Raw genomic sequence first — 8,814 nt, 5'->3', positions numbered from 1 at the left:
TAAATTATGACTTAGCTCCTCAATTAGACATGAACCATGCAAGGACTAGCTCGAATTCAACAATGAGATGGTGAAATCCTTACCTAAGTCTTGAATTAGAGATGTGGAGGCTCAATGCTGCAAGTTTTCTACAATATCCTCAAGATTCCAAGCAAATCCCTCAAGAACAAATCAATTCTCTCACTCCCTCTCTCTCTAGATCGGTTTTGTTCTCAAATGAGGCTGAGGAAAAGTTTGTCTAATTGTGTACAAAGTACAAGGCTCAATATGTTGAGGTAGTGGCCACTAAGGATGGCAATATTGCAATTAAGTCTAAGTTATGCAATTTATCAATAATTAACCTAATTTAATCGTACCAAATCACATTTTAACTAAATATGCCATAAAATCACATTAATTCTAAGAATCATAAATCATCAATCAATTTCAGATTCGGCCGCTGATAAGGCCTTCAATTCGCAATTTAAACACAAAGGCATGAACAGATAATCAAACAGTCAACAGATAGACATACAATTAACTAGATATACTTAACCAATTCAGTTCCAGATTTCAGTCAGTCAGTTCAGTACTTCAATCAATTCAGTTACCAATCATAATCAGTCTCCGTTTAGTAGTAATCAGTGGTTAATCGGTAAACAGTGACGTGGGTTGTTACAATGAATAAGCTAAAGTTTGATGTATGCAAGCTTCTAGCACAAAAGCTTTAGAGAGAGAGGATTGTAGAGAGAGAGGTTTTAGAGAGAGAGGCTCTCAAAACTCTTCCTAAATTATTCTAACCTTTCAATATGAGAGATGTGGCTTCAATATATAGCAATATAAGAGCCTTAGGTTGAAAATATCTCAAAAGAGACAGCTGGAACAGCTGGAGAACAAATATTTTCCAAAAACTGACTTTCTAACATCAATGGCCGACACTTCTTCACTGATGGCCGGCACTTGATTATTGTTGGCTGGAATGGGACACTCTTGGACGGCAGGGGGCCAGCATTGGCCATTCATGGCCGGCACATGGCCAAAAAATATCCCATTCATGGTCAGAAACTTCCACCTCTGGTTGGACAGAAAAATCTGCTTTTTGGGCCCAACTTCAAATGGGAATATCTCTATCATATGGACCCCCTTTGCAGGTCATTCTTGATCCTAAATTGTATCCCTGGAAGTCGTCTTTCCAATGGTGGCAACCTCACTTCAAAATTCCAACTGTGCAAAAAGTTATGCCTCTTTGAGTGAAGACTGCTCAGTTTCAATCCTACCCGGATTCATGGCGAACTCCTCCCAAACTTGGTTTCTTCCCTCCTCTCCTCTTTTCTTCAACTCCAAACCCCTAAAAAAAGTGTTTTGAAAGATTTTTCAAAAGAGTTCATCTTTCTTTCATTCATTTCCACTTTGTCCTTGCTCGGTTTATCGAAAAGCGCGACATTTAACAAAATGCGAGTGTCGGAACATCATAGGAACTTTTTCAAAAACTATTTTGAAAGAGAGGGTTTTAAGATCCAAAATATTTTGATCAAGATCATTTTGGTCTAAAAAGGAGTATGAAGTTGGGATTTGACTCTCTCATTGCCGAAGAAATCGAACCCTTGCATTGCACAACTTTCACCACCAAGTAAACCATCAGTGGCGCTCAAGTCTTAAGGGTGGTCAAAAATGGGGTGTCTACATCAAGCTTCACGTAACATAGCTTAACCTAAAAATAGAAAGACAGTGAGCTGCCCGGCGGTATGCTACCGGATAAACCCTCCAACGGTCAAGTCAGCACACTTGGAGAAGAAGAAGAATGAGAATAAAGCACTTTAGAGAGAGGGAGAGAGTTGTGAATTTCTATAGGTTGCTTACCTCTAACGCTTCCCTATTCCTCATTTTCTAGGTTGGCCATGCAGCCTCAGAGATTGTGGGCGCACTACCTCTGCTGTCCTTCCCTGGACAGGCAGCTGTGCTTCCCTCTACCTTCCTTACACATGTAGAGACCAAAACCTCCAAACAGTGTTTGTCGAACCGCCAAATGGTATTGACGCGTACCAGGAGTGGATTTTCCCTTTATCATCTCATTGGTCCAGGTGGCCCACACAACCGGGCCATCAAGACCGGCCTACGACTTGGGGAAAAACACCACGATTACTAGGGCGACCGAACTATACCAAATCGATTTATCTGAACTGACGGGCCGTGAGACACGTAGTGTTGGTATCTCGATCTCACCCTATTACCTTAGAAAATATCTTGGCCCATATTCAATCTGGACTGTCTGCAGCTCGGCCCAACATATCACTGTCCGCAACTTATCCTTTGCATTTCAGTCGGCAATCTGCTCGGCCCACATGATGGGCTAGGGCCGCATTGTACAGCTCGATCTAACATAGGGACGGCCCCGTGAGTCCCAACACGATACCTGCGCTATCATAGCTTAGCCTTACTGTTCGGCACAAATCCCTCTCTTAATTGCCCCTTAATCCCATCCGAGCTGAGCGTGATTGGGATTATTATTCTGACCGAGCTACCTGATTTGGTCACCCCTAGAGGATTGCACCAGTGGTCTTGTCATCGATCGTTCAGCCGTACTGACAAGCCATCTTTTTGATGCCACGTGGCTTCACTCCATTGATTCCGTGCAGCCCCACAGCTGTCTCCATCACGCACAAAAATTCAAAATGTTGTTGCCCTTTGGTTCCCCTCCCCCCTTTTATACACACATGAGGGGCCAAACACGCCACTACTGTTCATCTTCTCACTCAAGCTAAACCCTAGCCCTCAAATTTCCAAGCTCCTGCCACCGCGGCCATCGCTGTTGCCACTGCTCTACGAGTTGTTTTTGGCTACCCTTGTTCTCACGAGGGCTTCAGACAAGGTCGTGGTCGACTGGGTCTCCACTTGGCATCCATAACCGTAAGTTTTCCTATCCTTCATTTGCGTTCTTCATTAATGTTCTTCGTGTTCTTGTTTAGGATTGTTTGGTACCTTGCCAGTGCCCTTTCTTTGGGGTAAAACTGGTAGGTAAGCGTACATTAGGAAAAACTGGAATCGAGGAGGCGGATGGGGCCTCCGTGCTACTCGTTTCCCTTAGTTTCAATGCATGAACTTCACATTTAGGATGAATAGTATAAACCCTGGATAAGACCGAGCAGAATCCTACTTTTAGATCCAAAAATAGGATTTAGCCGAGCAAAAACTAGTTTTTGGTCCTCCCTTAAGGCCGAGACCGAGCTTGTAGGTTGTAGGGGGGTTAGAACTGATCTAGGAAGATCGAACCAATGTAGATAGTTGAACCAAGATAGGAATGATTGAACTGGTCAAACGCCCCAAGATCTTTTACCGAGCTAGAAACTTTCTCATAAGAGCCGTGCAAATTATGTCTTGCTAACATATGAACTTATTTCTTAATAATACAGAACAAACTAGGACCGACCAGGCCCACTCAGCATTACAATTGGTGAGGCTCAAAGTCCAAGCAAACAATCACCAAATTTTGACTGAGACACAACCAAAATTACCCATTTAATAAAACCGGGATAGATGGGGAAGTACCGGTTTATGGTTAATTCGCCTGGGGCACTGGCCGAGTTCCGCAGAGAGTACAATATTCCAAACGACGTCCACTTGGAGCTGGCCAAGAAAGGAGACACTCCTTGGGGCGAACTGGACAAATGCCCCTTCATGGTGGTATCCATTGTGGAAGGTGGCCTGCACTTCCCGGTCCAACCCTTGGTCTACGAATTTTTGAGGCAGACTAGGCTGTGCCCGACCCAAGTCTCTAACAGTACATACAAAATAATAAACAGCGTGGCCGCACTGAATAGGATACTCGGTCTGAATGTCGGTGTAGACATCCCATTTTTGATGGCCCTTGAAGACTTGGATGTCCTTGTAGGTACATCCGATGGAGAGTCTGATTGCTTACCGAACGCTCGAAGTCCGCGGCAGAACGCCACAGGTTTGAGTTTTCCAAACCATGCATCCTTCTTGCTTCATCTTTGGACCATGCTTAGGTCTTTTCAGCATGAGGATGTTAATAGCCTGCCGACCATCCTTAAAGGCTGCCGGCCATGGCTTTTGGCCTGCCAGCCATTGATGTGCTTGCCGGCCATCAATGAAGCCTTGCCGGCCATCAGTGTTTCCGGCAGATATTTTGTGATATTTTGTGCCAGCTGTATGCACAGGTTCATGCATCTTCTAACTCGTGTGTGGCTAGATCTTTGTGAAGGGAATTTGCATCTTCTATATATATGACTCCTCTCTTGTATGTGGGGGGGTTAGAAAATTTGAAGACAACAAAATTTCTCTCTCTTGTTATTTTATGCCTTAAAGTCTAGTTTCTCTACACTTTTGCACATGAACCCTTGATGAAACTTGACAACCTTGGAGCTGAGGTCTCTTGGAGTTTTGTTCAAGCTCTAGAAGAGGATTTTAGCTTCATTTAGCTTGATTTGTTACTCTAATTGTACCTTGTCTTCAAGAGGTAGAACACTTGTATTTTACTCTTGTTTTAAATACTTGTTTTGCCATCTTTACATATTGTTTTTGAGTTGCTTTTGACCTCCAAAAATCTTTTTTTTTTTTTAAATGGTTTAAAAGGTAGTTTAAAGGCCCTTTTTGAGTTAGGGGTGGTTTACCTTTTTGCTGCTTGGTTTTCTTAGGCTTTTGTGCCATCTTTCAAGGCTTTTAAACCAGTTTTTTTGGACCTTTTAATCACTGATTTTCAGAGGTATTTCAGTGATAAAAACCATGTTTTGAAGTCCAAAATTGGAGGGATTAGCCTCCCCTCCTTGTGTCTTGTTTGCATGCATAGATAGCTTCATATGTTAGCATGTTTTTCTAACAATTTGTAGCTTAAGTCCAGCTTGTTTTTGCCTTTGTTTTGACCTTTTTTTGGCTCTATTTTGGACTAGTTAATTCAGTTGAGGCTTGTATTGCATAGTTGTAGGGTTAATTCCTTCACTAGCTTATTGTTTTAAGCCTTTAAACATGAGTTGCTTGAATTGGTTGCATGTTGTAGTGTCATTTTGCATGTAATTTCAGCATATATAGCTTTGTCACATTCTCATTTGTTTCACTCTTTCAATTGCTTTTGAGAGTTGTTTCAAGTTTAGGATTTTTTAAGCTTGAGATAGAGTTTATGCTTAATGGTTTAATCCTCTTTGAGGGTTCATTATCAACGACATGAACTCTCTCTTGCCTTACATCATCCCTTGGTTGACACTTCTTTCTTTTTAGAGGACTCTCACCAATGGACTAAACCAATTAAAGAATGAGTTGGTAATTTAAAATGAGTAAACAAAGGTGATAAGTAATACTTGAGCAAGATAAGCATTTTGTGTTGCATTGCATGTGCTCAATCAGACATTATATTGAACACAAGGAAGATTGGAGCATTTCATACTCAAAGTGATGAAATGAGCCAATCTCTTTGGTCTCTATTGCCCTTGATCACACATGATAGGGTGATGGTCTTGAGCCTTTTTTTTACATATAATGAAATTGTATTCCTTGGTTCTTCGGCCATCATGCATTGAAATTTCTTAATTGGTGGTTTTGGATCCAAGTGTGCCACTCCTATGAGGTTTTGAGATAATAAGGTGGGGGACAGTATAAACAAATCCTTGGAAAAACCTTCATTTTGCTCTGTTTGTGCTCTGTTGCAGTATGGTGGCTCAGAGCATTAGTGGCCGGCAGTGCCCCGTCCATGGCCGGCAATGCCTCATTTCTGGCCTGCAAGGCATCCTTTTGGCTGGTAAAGGGCCAGCAGCAACCTCCTATGGCCGGCAGGCCATTGGTGTGATCCTCAGCAAAGATTTGGTAAGTTGGAGCAGAACGTTTCTAGAATATGCTTAACCCTGCAAATAGAGCCTCTCGGGAGCAAAACGGAGGGCTTTTCGGGGCAAAAACCGAGCGCATGCATCTTTCACTTCCCGAGGCGGAGCAGTGGCAACGTAGCTTAATATCTCACATGCTTAGTTAGTGTACATTCGTTTTAATTGATTAATTTGTTAATTAGTTAAGTGTTTTAATAATTAGTAGTTTGCTAGTTATTCAATTGGTTTGTAATAATTAGTCCTATTAGTTTAATTAGATTAGTTTGATTAGCTTAGCTAAGGTTAGCTTAGCTCTTATTCATTCAAACCCTCCTTCGTGAGGGCACAATATTGTAATAAATGAGCGTGCGTGTGTGTATGTCTTTCAACCTCATGTCTTTCTCCCTTTATTTAATCGTTTTTGATGGTTAGATTAGGGACATATTTCAATTAGAATATCACATGTTTGCATCCATTCATTTGTCTCGCATGCATCGGGGCTCGGTGCATCATACAAACTGCATTGCTATTTTAATATTTCGTCGAACATGTGTTTAAATCGCATGTTGTTCAAGTTACTTCATATGCCATATTAGTAGCCGAGTCTATTAAATTGCATATTGCATGTGTTGCGTTAGACACTTAACATAGTTAGGATCATGCATCTTTTTAACTAGTTTTTTGTTTTGGCTTGAAGTACTAGATAAGTTTTTACGTTTTAGCATGCTTGCATGAGTGTGAATGCCATATTGCCATGTTTAGTATGCTTTCCATGAGGCTATGTGCTTAAATGCTAAACTGCATAAATGCTTATGGATGGAGACTTGTTGTTTGAATTGGAACGATTCAATAAATATGAGTTTTAAGCCGACTGTGTTTGGTGGCAAATCCGCATTTTAAGCTCACTTGAGGGTAGCAAATTCAAACCATTTTCAAAACAAACATGAGTTGAATTGTTCCAATTCTTGCGATTTTAGTCTATACTTGCGTGTGTGCGTCACATAGTAATGTTAGCTAATAATTGAAATAAAAACACATAATATTTATAAAATGACATATCATGATTAGTAGAGGCCGATTTTTGATCGGGCGAGCGGGGGTGCTCATTTCAGGACCTTCCCCTCTCCTACGTAAGTTCCCGAGCTGAGGCAACTTTGGTGATGATAGACATATGGCCTTTTGGCACGAGTTAGGGTTTCCTAAATTTTTCCCAAACAAAATATTTAGGTGGCGACTTTGTAATCTGGCAAAGTAGTCCAATTTTAGCATTATTTGATTTAAAATCGATTTTCCAAAAAGGTTTGCCGGATTTGGACTCTTTGGTGATTATCAGTTTCACATTGCATTTGTGAGACTAGATTTAGAACCGCGGGAGTCTGAACTGTGAGGCCTTCTTTTCAAACCCTTTTCGAAAGACGGGGTGTGAAAAAATGCGAGTCCACAGTTTCTGGCGACTCCGCTGTGGACTTAGAGAACTTGACTCAAACTCATGATATATTATTTTATCTATACTTACGTGTTTCTTTGTATTTGTATTTGTATTTGTATTTGCATTTGCATCGGTGCGCTTAAGTCACAGTGTTTGCCATCTGCTATTTCCAAACGGTTTGTCGGAGGCTCACTTGGAAAAAGCTTGCCAAAAGGCTGATCGGTTGTGGGCTCTGCCACGATGGGAACACAAGCCTTGGATTTGGACTACCGCTGTACCATTTGATTCTCTTTTCACTTCTCAGTGTTAGGTATGAGAGGTATATTAGGTAGTCTTACTGAGGTACCCTTTTTGACCAATCGACCTAGCTGCATATTGGAAGCCGTAGACACTGTTCCAAACTAGGACAGGCTGCTCACCCGAGTGCAGGATTGTATGAAACTGCTTGTTTGCGTAGTGAATCTCTAATTCCTGATGAAATTAGGACAGGGTAACCCTAACCCCATCATAGGGGTGTTTTGGCTCTCACTTGCTTGATACGTGCTTTTAAAGTCAAACTCTGTAGGAATGTATGTATCAGTTGCAAGTCTGGGTATCAGTTTGAGGGTATCAGTTTTGAGGTAGAAATTTGGGACAGAAATCAGTGTTTGAGTACAATTATCCAGCTTAAGATTGCAACTGTGTGTTGTTTCTGTCTGAGCCGAGGTGCTGTGCGATTTCAGATTTTTGTTTCTTTTCTTTGCTTTATTTTCTTTTTGCAAGGTAGTCTTTCACGATTGTTTCAGACGAGGCAGTTACCCCCCAAGCACTCTGGACTCAAGTAAGGTGACTTTAGCGATTTGGGGATCTTGTGAGAGGACAACCAGTGTTTGCTTCGCTACTCTCGGTTACAAGACGGAGGAGAGTTAGGCATAACTCATCGGTTCGACAGTTACCTTTATTCAGCGAAGTCCAGTTTTCTTCTTTTACTTCGGAAAGGGAGTACACACCAGTTCTAATAAATCAGCATCCCTTAGTTAACATGGAAGAAATACTCCATCAACTCCAATAGACCATTGAGGCTGTGCAACTAGATGCTGCCCGCCAAGCCAAGGTCACCGCCCGCTAAGCGAAGATTGCAGCCCAGCAGGCTGAATTGATCAATAGGCTTCAACAGCATCAACAACCACAACAAACATCACCTTCTGCTTCGTATCCACCCCCAGTCAGGGTTCTAACACCTGGGATTACAACTAATGTCCAAGAAAATGCAGACATTCCGGTGAAGCCAGTTCCACCACAGACTTCCAAAGAACCGGTTTACCCAACAGAGGCGCCGTTTGAGTTCAAGGTCGACCCTACTACACTAAAAGTGAGCAAATTAAAAAAGCTCTTTAAACGAGCTCAGGGTGTCAATTCGATCTCGGATATAGAGGATAACTATATTGATGCAGCGGTGACATTGCCAGATAGGTTTAAAATGCCGCATATAGACCGCTTTGATGGCTCGGGTGATCTTATGGTCCACTTGCGGCTATTTTCAGACATTCTGCGGCCGATGGGCCTGTCTAGACTGTAGAAGTTATCCCTCTTCGGCCGGACCCTATCAGGTATCGC

The sequence above is a fragment of the Camellia sinensis genome, chromosome 2 (genome assembly GCF_055761805.1).
Source record: "Camellia sinensis isolate YWXY chromosome 2, ASM5576180v1, whole genome shotgun sequence".
NCBI lineage: Eukaryota > Viridiplantae > Streptophyta > Magnoliopsida > Ericales > Theaceae > Camellia > Camellia sinensis.
The sequence above is the reverse complement of the archived record's forward strand: the minus strand, read 5'-3'. Positions refer to the sequence as shown.